The following is a 12,118-nucleotide window of genomic DNA, read 5'->3' as shown; positions in this document are numbered from 1 at the left end:
AACTCTGCCTGTTAAGATGCTTTTGTTATTTCTCTAGACACATTTACTTCATTATCAATTTTGCTTAATAAGTTGCTTTAATATTCCTCATATAATTGACGAACTAATTTTTATCGTGTCCACAATTCTATGGTCTTATCAAAAATTTCGTCTATTCATAATAAAGTATATTCAACTTCGTTGCAAATGCAATTGTAACGAAAATAAAAATAATAGAACCAACATTATTAAACAACAGTTAATATGTTAAAACAATACCATTTGAAAAATCGCCATATGAACTAACAGTAATGTACTAATTTAACAATATTAATCCTCAATGTTAAATATACTATCAAAATACGCTAACTATTCGTCAGAACTGAACGATAACTTATATAAATATTTGAAGCGTAAGAAACTGACTAGAATTACTCGTGTTATAAATGAACAAAGTAAAAAACAAACAAACTTGTGTTGTCGGTCTGAGGATCAAACCAGACCCTATCACAACGCTTGTTTGTTATCAACCACATAGGTACACAATGAGCCTTTCCACCCACGATAGGTGTCGAACAACGATTTTTAACGTGATAAGTCATAAGACTTACCGCTAAGCTACCGGTAGCTACAACATCGTAACAAAATATTTGGTAAATGTTTCTGGATAGCTTATAGTTGAAAGCGTCTCTGAGAAAAAATTTTGTTAAGTCTCAAATATGAGACTTAAACGTGAACCCAAGACTGTATATATCAATATTTAAGTTTTCAGCGCTAAGATTCAGGCATACACTTCTAATAAAATATTAGGTTGAGGAATAATTCGTGAGCATTTTTAAATAATTTCATTCAAGCATTACATGCAAGACTATACAATACTTCAATGCATGAACACATTACACCCAAAACATTTATTATGATACTTTATTTCATGTAATACCTAGGTATATAGTATGCATTGTTTTAAACGAAATTGCAAGAAATTAAATGCGAAAAGCAGATGGTGTCGAAAATGCTCGATTTTGTCCACTTGACATTCCATTTAATGAGCTGAAAATGAAAGCAAAACGTAAAGACATGTGAAAATCAAACTCACCATCTATTAGAGCAAAAAATTATCTACCAAATGACATGAAATATTTTGCAAAAGCGTTTCATTTATGAATATATTTTTTAACTTGAAAAAACGCTCACAAATTATTCCTCAACCCAATAGTTGGACGATCTGGACCGTCAAATTGTGTTGGTTTAGCCGAGTTTTCTCCATAAGTTGAAAATATACTGTATTGATTTTCAAATCCCTACAGTTTAATTAATGCTATGTGTTTAGGTTTCTAAAACAGCAAAATTATACGTAATTAACTTACAGTCATAGCCGCAAGCTATAATGTGAAACATAGCAGCAAGAACTGTAATCTGCATTTGCATAAATATAATATAGATAATTTCTCGGTAGGGTTGCCTGGAGGGGTCACCTGTTTTAACCACTTGTACCAATATAAAGTAGTGTGTGTCACATAAGGGACGCTTAGCGTTGTAATTTATATTGTCATTACGTCAGTAAAACGTGCGCATGTCATGAATCACGAGAAGTATTTGGCATACAGTAGGTTATAACGCAGCATGACTTATGTTGCTATTCTTAATTATGGTTTTATATATTCTTGAAGTAAAACCTTTTCTAGAACCTTGTGGAGGTACGTCTTGTGTGTCTGTACATATAATGTAAATGTTTTTGGCATAAATTTGTAAAATCTCTCCTAACCTTTCATAGGTAAAACAAGTTTTACATATTTTCTGTATATTTCTATAAATTAATTAGAAAGCTCTTTATTAAGCTGGTTAGTCCTGCAACATCTACCTTTATCTCTCTGATCGAACTGTCATATTTGACCATTAATTATACAATGATCGCATAATTCCCAACGTGCAAAACCTGATTTCGTAACAACGGGTGCAAACCACATATATTTGTAGTCACAACCTGGCCCGTTATCTCGGGGGCCACGCTAGGCACAGCTGAAACAAAAGCCGGCAGAAATACTACAATATTTGCTAAGTGTTAATTATTTTCTGTAATGGTTTCATGATCGTATTTTCGCAAGACACAATAAGCACGTTTTTCATTTATGTTTTTACACAAGTTCTGTTGACTTGGTTCAATAGAAAACATATATTAAAACATACACACAAAACGAAATATTTATCACTCATCCTTTTTGCCCTTCACGCTCTTTATCGAGAATTCTTTTTTATACTTCCTAGTGCCAATGTAGACCACCAGAGTATTTAACGGTCCCTAATTTAACAGTGTAACACTAGAGGGAAGGCAGCTAGTCATCAGCACCCAGCACCAACACTTGGGCTACTCTTTTACCAACGAATAGTGGGATTGACCGTAACGTTATAACGCCCTCAAGGCTGAAAAGACGCGTATGTTCGGTGCGACGGGGATTCGAACCCGAGGTAGATTCAGCAGATAGCCAGTTGTGGTTTTGCTACAAGAAAACACTAGAGTATTTGAATACCTCTATTACCAAGTTATATCTAGAACAGAGCTCTTCTCACGAAACGTTACTTAGATCAGCCCCGTTTTCAATAGAAACTTATTAGATAGACTAGAACCCTGACCTTAAATAACAAAGGTCATTTTGGTCAGAAGAGAGGGAGAGAGAATAGCTTTTATTAACTGCATATTATCAGTGACAGTTCTCCAACTGACAGGTTTTTATTTCATGGAAAATATTTCCTCGCCTGCTTTGATACAGTAAACAAATCCGACACTTGAACAATAACCATTGTACGGTTGTTTATGCGCTAAAATACAGCATCAAAGTGTCTGGTTACATACGTTTTTACAAACCAAAACTCACGTATGAAAAATATGTGTTACGTTTAAGTCGATCTCCAGCTCTGTTTCGATTCGGCCCATGTTGTGTAATCCGTACAGCTTTGGACAAAACAAGGCTGTGCAAGGAGAGTACCTAATACTTCTAGTAAATCATATGTTTTGGTTTGCTTTGCTTTGAATTTCGTGCAAAGCTACACGAGGGCTATCTGCGCTAGCCGTCCCTGATTTTCCAAAAGACTTTTAAAATATTACTAGTTTTTTAAGAGTCGTGTTAGTAGCAACGTATTTCAGACATTTCTAGTTCCAGTTTTATATTAATAATTTCATAACGTTACGGGTAATAAACAAAACGGAACAATTGCGTTCTTGAGACGGAAAAATAATACGGAAACCTAATTTTGATAAATTATGTTAGGCTGTAATAAATAAATATATGGTGTGAAAATTCAGACCTAAATAAATTCAGGTTTGACTGATCTCTGCCGTTTTTCCAGACCAGTTTCTATACGAGTTTATAATATGTGAAACTGCACGTAGCATACATGATTACGTTATGTCCGGAACACCACGTAATACACAGACGGTCTTTGTGTTTTTTGCTTACCCCAGACATCCTGTACTGTTTACGAAAGGTTGTAATTATCTTGTTACCATCGGTTTTAAATGTCCAATGTTGAATACTATCTTTGTTATACAAATACGCGATTTAAATGGAGGCCTGTATGCTTTCTGATGTTTGAATCCCAACACATCGTACATTTGATACACTGGCATATGGTATTGTGTGTTTTTATCCAGTGTAGAAACCAATATGCAAATACAGATGCTAAAAGCAAAATAACATCATACATTTATGTACAGTTGAGTAACAACATGTTATTTTAAACTATCGGTGAAACTTCTGTGGAGAGGTACATAGAACATTATCGTAATTTGTGTGACACTGTGCACCTCCAATAAATTCACCCTGTTTACTTTCTCAAAATATCTGTTTATACAAAGAGAAAAAAATATATTTCATTTGCAAGTATCACTTCTCTTGGTTGTGATTGGTTAATAAAGCACACTCTTGAGCAACCTATGAGTTTTATTTTATTCAACAACGCGAGACTAAAATATAAGTAATTCCTTTATGAAGGTAAATATTTAGCGCCTCACTTTAACGTGTGAATAATATATTTTTTTTTTTGGTTCAATTATAATTTAAGTCGTTCATATTTCTGAAAACTATTAACCTCAGCCAGTTGTATATCTTACAGATATTTACTTCATTCATGTACATTCCTGACAAACACTAGCCACAGTCATGTACATTCCTGACAAATATTATCCTTATTATGTACATATAATACAGCAAAGTTTAAAGTTCATGTTGTTGTTTTGAATAAAGCACAAAACTACACAACGATCTATCTGTGCTCTGCCCACCACGGGTATCGAAAACCGGTTTTTATTGTTGTAAGTCCGCAAACATTCCGCCACTGGGGAACATTTAAAGTTGAATATCCAAGCTGCTTTTTTCAATTATATATACTTATTTTTATAAAACACACACATAGATTCTTAAGGCTTTATTGATTCAAACTGGAAACAAACAATCTTAAAATTAAAGCTTGTTAGGTTCTTTAAAGTAGTTTTTTTCATGTTATAGTTTCAGTTTATAAGTAATGGAGCATGTAAGATTCAACCTAACTATCGAACTGGAATCGTGTTGTCTTGTGTTGTTGTAACGAAGATTGGATTTGTTATATTCTTTTTTAAAAATTTTTATTACGTAGTCACACGTACTTGAATTATGTATATATGCATTAGAACAGCACAACGGACACTAATATAGAAGTAGGTTCTTCATTAGAACAGCACAACGGACACTAATATAGAAGTAGGTTCTTCATTTGCCCGAAATTTACAGTGAACAGTTACTAGTATAGGATCGAAATATTTCACAAAACAACAACTGCTAGACGCAGAAATGGTCGTATATGTACCCAAAATATTTTACTCTGTCTACATATACTTAAGTCTACTTAAAAAGTACTCCAGAAAAGTGGAAGACCAATAGACGCAAAACTTATTATTCCTATCGTCCAGATGTACTACCACTCTTTAATTCTTGTGACGTTTGGAAATAAAACCATACATCTGTCACGAAATCCATCAACTCTGATTTTATTTAGAGTTCAGTAATTAACTGTTCATTATAATCGTAACTACAAGACTTTGATGCTCATTGTGTCTAGTCCTGGGTTTGACAGAAACCTAGCTGTGACACTGTTTTCCGGGTTTAAATTGTCGGCGTTGCCTATCTTTGGATGTGACAGTGTTGTCCAACTTTAGATGTGGCACCGCTGTCTAAGTTTGGATTAACATTGTTGTAACAACTTTGATTGTGACATTGTGTCGTCTCAACTTTGGATGTCACAACGTCGTCCCAACTGTGATAAGTGAGGTGTGTAGTAGTAGCCATATTTATCAGAACTGTTACTCAGAATTTACATAATATTTTCAGACTTTAGGTATATGTAGAAGGTCAGGTTCTTAACCACTGTAACTTTCTATCTTAAGACTGTAAGATGTTTACAGTGGACACCGACTTCAATTACTTTATCATTGTGTTCTCTAGTATTGTTCAATTTGTTTAACTAGAACTTGTGAAAGGTGACTCTCGCATGTTACTAGTCTAACTTTTCCATAAGTGTACAGAGTAGTTTATTTAAAATCTTATGTTTGTTTGACTAGACTTAAAAGAGGTTCATTTTTTACTGGACATGAGTGTGTTTCAACCATTATATTTAAGTCGACTTTGTTCTGATATCATACAATTCAGCGTCAATAGAAAACACTTTTATTCTCGTCTTCGTGCAGTAAAAAAAAAACAAAAAAACCCAGTTCATCTAACGAATTAACTTATACAAAAAATTAGTCAAACAAACGTTATTATTTCAAGATCAACTCTCTTCATGTATAAAACATTGTTCTTGTTTTTCTTCCTCGTATTGTATAACTTATTGTATTACACCTATTCCTATGCTGTAACGATTTGTTTTCAATTATTGAAACAACAGTCACTCACTACCAGCAAGATCTCAGCGTTCCTCTGGTTACTGCAGTTGTGACTTATCTGTATATAACTCTTTACATGTTAATGCTGCAGGTGTTTAGGTAACCAATAATGTGTGATATGCACCTGTTGTAACTAATAGTTACGAGAGAATTATGAATAACTTTTATGTTGTTACTTTCTCTAGAATTCCACAGTATTTGCTGTGTTGAAAATTTATAAACATTGATTTAACCATTAGAGGACGATAATGTAACAAAAAACCACAATGTATTCAGAATCTGTGTTTCATCACCCATAGCTACAACTTCGTTCAGGAACTTTCGATACTGATAACCGACGAAACCTCACTACATACAGAACTGCTTTGAAGAAAGAGTATATGTTTTACTAAAAGTCCAGACTGAAAGTAGGATCAGACGAGAGCCAGTTTGTTATCAAAACGGATTCCAAAGAAGAAATACAATGAACTCTCTTGTTAAGATGTGCTTCCCCAATACTTTTGGTAAGATAGTTTATACTAGATAAGTTCTATTGTAAATATCAATGTAAGGAGATGTAACTTTAACACATTATTCTATAGAATAAAAAGACTAATAAATTATAATATCACACTAGTGTTATGTGGGGTAGCTGACGAACAGTGTTCTAAATTAAAACTATCTCTGGTATTTAACGTTATTAAACAACACCAAACAATTGCATTTTATATTTTTACTATGAATGACTGGGCAAGTTCTACCGCCCCATACCATAGTATACCCTAACCTCACATTTTATAGCTAACTGAAATAAATAAATTCTGCGAAATCAAATTTGAACAACAAAAAGGCAGAAAAGTGCAGTAGAGGAAATCAAACGTCGGGAAATTCCTTTTACGGGCCAATCATAATTAAGACTATTCATGAAATGAATTGGTTAAGTATTCACAGAATAATCCTTGGTAAAAAGCCAGTTAGGCTAATAATTTCTAATACATAGAAAAGTCAAAGAGTTTTTGTAATTTAGGTTCCAACAAAGACTTATGTGTAATGAAAGTACAAAATGTATGAACAACAAAACTGGAGAAAAAAACTTTGTTAATTTTTTTTAATATAGAGTCTCCGTTGGTCAACAAGAAATTGCTTTTTTAAACACTAGTGATATAAAATTTGTTAATGTTTTAGTTTAGAGTCTCTGTTCGTCAACAAATAATTGTTGTTTTCAAACACTAGTGATATAAAGTTTGTTAATGTTTTAGTTTAGAGTCTCTGTTTGTCAACAAATAATTGCTTTTTTTAAACACTAGTGATATAAAGTTTGTTAATTTTTTAATTTAGTCTTCATTGGTCAAGAAATAATTGCTTTTTTTAAACACTAGTGATATAAAGTTTGTTAATGTTTTAGTTTAGAGTCTCTGTTCGTCAACAAATAATTGCTTTTTTTAAACACTAGTGATATAAAGTTTGTTAATTTTTTAATTTAGTCTTCATTGGTCAAGAAATAATTGCTTTTCTAAACACTAGTGATATAAAGTTTGTTAATGTTTTAGTTTAGAGTCTCTGTTCGTCAACAAATAATTGCTTTTTTTAAACACTAGTGATATAAAGTTTGTTAATGTTTTAGTTTAGAGTCTCTATTCGTCAACAAATAATGGCTTTTTTTAAACACTAGTGATATAAAGTTTGTTAATGTTTTAGTTTAGAGTCTCTGTTCGTCAACAAATAATTGCTTTTTTTAAACACTAGTGATATAAAGTTTGTTAATGTTTTAGTTTAGAGTCTCTATTCGTCAACAAATAATGGCTTTTTTTAAACACTAGTGATATAAAGTTTGTTAATGTTTTAGTTTAGAGTCTCTGTTCGTCAACAAATAATGGCTTTTTTAAACACTAGTGATATAAAGTTTGTTAATTTTTTAATTTAGTCTTCATTGGTCAAGAAATAATTGTTGTTTTTAAACACTAGTGATATAAAGTTTGTTAATGTTTTAGTTTAGAGTCTCTGTTCGTCAACAAATAATTGTTATTTTCAAACACTAGTGATATAAAGTTTGTTAATGTTTTAGTTTAGAGTGTCTGCTGGTCAACAAATAATGGCTTTTTTTAAACACTAGTGATATAAAATTTGTTAATGTTTTAGTTTAGAGTCTCTGTTCGTCAACAAATAATTGCTTTTTTTAAACACTAGTGATATAAAAATTTTTAATTTTTTAAAGTTAGTCTCCATTGGTCAACAAATAATGGCTTTTTTTAAACACTAGTGATATAAAGTTTGTTAATATTTTAATTTAGTCTTCATTGGTCAAGAAATAATTGCTTTTTTAAACACTAGTGATATAAAGTTTGTTAATGTTTTAGTTTAGAGTCTCTGTTCGTCAACAAATAATTGCTTTTTTTAAACACTAGTGATATAAAGTTTGTTAATGTTTTAATTTAGTCTTCATTGGTCAAGAAATAATTGCTTTTTTAAACACTAGTGATATAAAGTTTGTTAATGTTTTAGTTTAGAGTCTCTGTTCGTCAACAAATAATTGCTTTTTTTAAACACTAGTGATATAAAGTTTGTTAATTTTTTAATTTAGTCTTCATTGGTCAAGAAATAATTGCTTTTTTAAACACTAGTGATATAAAGTTTGTTAATGTTTTAGTTTAGAGTCTCTGTTCGTCAACAAATAATTGTTTTTTTTAAACACTAGTGATATAAAGTTTGTTAATTTTTTAATTTAGTCTTCATTGGTCAAGAAATAATTGCTTTTTTAAACACTAGTGATATAAAGTTTGTTAATGTTTTAGTTTAGAGTCTCTGTTCGTCAACAAATAATTGCTTTTTTTAAACACTAGTGATATAAAGTTTGTTAATTTTTTAATTTAGTCTTCATTGGTCAAGAAATAATTGCTTTTTTAAACACTAGTGATATAAAGTTTGTTAATTTTTTAATTTAGTCTTCATTGGTCAAGAAATAATTGCTTTTCTAAACACTAGTGATATAAAGTTTGTTAATGTTTTAGTTTAGAGTCTCTATTCGTCAACAAATAATGGCTTTTTTTAAACACTAGTGATATAAAGTTTGTTAATGTTTTAGTTTAGAGTCTCTGTTCGTCAACAAATAATGGCTTTTTTAAACACTAGTGATATAAAGTTTGTCAATTTTTTAATTTAGTCTTCATTGGTCAAGAAATAATTGTTGTTTTTAAACACTAGTGATATAAAGTTTGTTAATGTTTTAGTTTAGAGTCTCTGTTCGTCAACAAATAATTGTTGTTTTCAAACACTAGTGATATAAAGTTTGTTAATGTTTTAGTTTAGAGTGTCTGCTGGTCAACAAATAATGGCTTTTTTTAAACACTAGTGATATAAAATTTGTTAATGTTTTAGTTTAGAGTCTCTGTTCGTCAACAAATAATTGCTTTTTTTAAACACTAGTGATATAAAGTTTGTTAATGTTTTAGTTTAGAGTCTCTGTTCGTCAACAAATAATTGTTTTTTAAACACTAGTGATATAAAGTTTGTTAATTTTTCAATTTAGTCTCCATTGGTCAACAAATAATGGCTTTTTTAAACACTAGTGATATAAAGTTTGTTAATGTTTTAGTTTAGAGTCTCTATTCGTCAACAAATAATGGCTTTTTTTAAACACTAATGACATAACACAAAATAACTTAATTCAAAAATGATTTAAATTTAAAATTGAATCGATATTTTTACTTTTATCATAAATTTTACGCAATTGACTCTAGGCTAAGTAATCTCAGCACTCACTACACTTATAAAGTTACACAACTCCTTTGTACTAAAATTGTAATAGACAACCAGTAATTGGACTATTCTCTTTGGATAAATACATTTTGACTTCTTATTGCCTTTCTAATTTCAAGAAATCAAGCGTGACGTGACACACACTGTCTTTATATAGGTGTGGTTAGTACACAAACACTGTTATCCGATAGAATTGTAACTTAGTATATAGGTAACACAACAGTAGAGAACTTACAAACACATATAACACTTAACAATAACTGGAAGAGAACTAATGATGAGCTGAATATGTCTTAATGTTATAATCTATAAAGTTGTTAATTTGGTAACACAAATTGCACTGCCTGTGAAACGGATACATTATATAATGTGGGCAAACTACTGCAGATTATATTCCACCTATGGATCTTATAACAATATTGATTCATTACATAACGTTTTGAAATATAAAACATGATGTTCTATCAGAAAAACTAAATAAATCAATATCTCAGTACTTGTTGCATGCTAATGTCTATAATACATAAGACTAATATCACTATCTCTTGTTACAAGATACATCGCTTGCGTTTCTATGTATTAAAAATAAATATTGTATTTAGTTAAACTACTCTTATCGCATAAATCATTGTGTTCACAAAAGAAATGAATCTCTTCAGTATTGAATGTGTTATAATTTCTGGTATTTTTATGTTATACTTTGTATATTAAGGAACTATTAGTCATATGAGAATAGGTTTTACTCCTCTAAGTATTTGAATGTTTCTTTCGCTAAAATAATTACGTACTTAAAATTAGAGGATATAAAATTCAATTTAAGAACTTACTGAATCACAAATTTCAGGTGCTTTTATCAAAGAGTGTAGTTGCACTGTGTGGAGATGGTACGAACCCCCAAATTAAAACAATACAAATGTCATCTAGATTTTATTATCTATAGATCATCAGAACTTAGATATGAAGAACTACCTGACATAGTCGCTCTAAACCCTATTGTACATGCCGCTTTTCAATTATCCAGAGCAGCCCAATGTCGACAACTAACGAACGTCAGAAACCCAGGTTCATTATTTTCTTTCGTCATCTTCAACATGCTTATCACCTACCTAGCTCTAGCAATAACTACAATTTTGTCATTATTTGATATAGCAAAACAGTCTTCACTGTCTTTGACTACCTATTTATTATTATAATAGTATGCAGAAGTTATAAAGCTTTAAAATACACCCTTTAACCTGGTAACCCATGTACGCCATCTTATAAAAACAAACAAAAATATAAGGAAAAAAGTATCACTAAGTAGAGAAACTGTGTAGGACTGGCTACTGAACTTGAAAAAGAGAAACTAAACAAGATAAGTATAATGGGCATATCACTTGATAGAGCAAGTGATGGCATAAGCAGACTAAGCTGTCTCGACTTTACATGGAGAATACAATCTATACATTACTGGTTTCCTCACTGGCAAAACAAATAGAACCATAATTTCCAAACGTAAAATGTTACTCTACTGTAGAATAGTTATAAAAGTAGTATTGTAGGACTAAGTAATGGAAAGGTTTAATGAAAAAAGTTGAGATTCTGTTCAAACACCAAGCTTTCTACATACAAAGCTGGGAAGCCAGTGATGTAGGGATCTACTTTCAACGTAAAGGAGAGACACATTAGTCTGTTATGCCGATTCAAGTGATATGTCCATCCTTATCTTGTCCGGTTCCTTTTCTCAAGCTCGATGGTCAGCCATACATGTTTGGTTTTATTTGGCGATAATATTTGTCCTTACAATTTTTTTTAATGTTGTTAACTATCTCTAGAATGACAAAACTCATCAAATGACATGATAGCTCAGACGACAAAATATCATATAATTTTATAGAATAAATAATACGATCAACATCTTTACATATTGTCTACCAGAAATGTATTAAATTAAGTTTCAAAACGAACCGTTTCACTTACAGTCGCAGTTTACAATCCACCAATAGAAAATCGAGCTCAGGCTGTGAGTGAGTGATGAGTCTCTGGGTCAAAGAAACACTGAGTGCGTCTGCTAGACAAACTCGCATGGAAAGTAAAGTCAGCAGATCGAACGTCAGTTTTGCTTCTTTGAATCGTGGTCTAGTCTACATATAATCAGGGGTGGTGGGATGTTTTTAAACCATGTGACTACTATCAATACGGCTCATTCGTATTTTCAAACTACAAAAATATGAGTTTTGTACTCTTGGCTGCAAAGAACGTAGCTCCTTTGCTAATCTATAATCTCGAATTTATTGTGGCGTAAAAGAAGTAATTGTGAAGATCGTTCACTGTCAGAAAGCATTGTTTCTCATCCTGATTTCCTGTCAGTAGATATTCTGATGGAGCGGAGGAAGATCTTCTTACGTGACACTGAAAACTTTGGAAGCCTTACATTGCTACTACCATACCTGACTTTTTGTTGGTTGATATCCAGATGTAGATTTTGTTAAGTGTGTGTGTTTTCTTATA

General features: G+C 31.4%; 1 protein-coding gene across 5 annotated transcripts in view; it reads right to left on the bottom strand.

Moving 5' to 3' along the window:
* LOC143252065 (neuroglobin-like) overlaps positions 1-11,709 on the bottom strand; it is a 99,567-nt gene extending 87,858 nt beyond the window's left edge. For 2 of the 5 annotated variants that reach the window (XM_076503669.1, XM_076503670.1), the window contains exon 1: positions 11,588-11,709. The gene's annotated coding sequence lies outside the window, so the exon portion shown is untranslated. Of the gene's footprint in view, positions 1-11,575 lie in introns of all 5 variants that reach the window. The other 3 variants (XM_076503673.1, XM_076503671.1, XM_076503672.1) reach the window with 3 other exon arrangements.
* Positions 11,710-12,118: the final 409 nt, after the last annotated feature.

The sequence above is a fragment of the Tachypleus tridentatus genome, chromosome 6, assembly GCF_004210375.1.
Source record: "Tachypleus tridentatus isolate NWPU-2018 chromosome 6, ASM421037v1, whole genome shotgun sequence".
Lineage (NCBI taxonomy): Eukaryota > Metazoa > Arthropoda > Merostomata > Xiphosura > Limulidae > Tachypleus > Tachypleus tridentatus.
The sequence above is the reverse complement of the archived record's forward strand: the minus strand, read 5'-3'. Positions and strand labels throughout refer to the sequence as shown.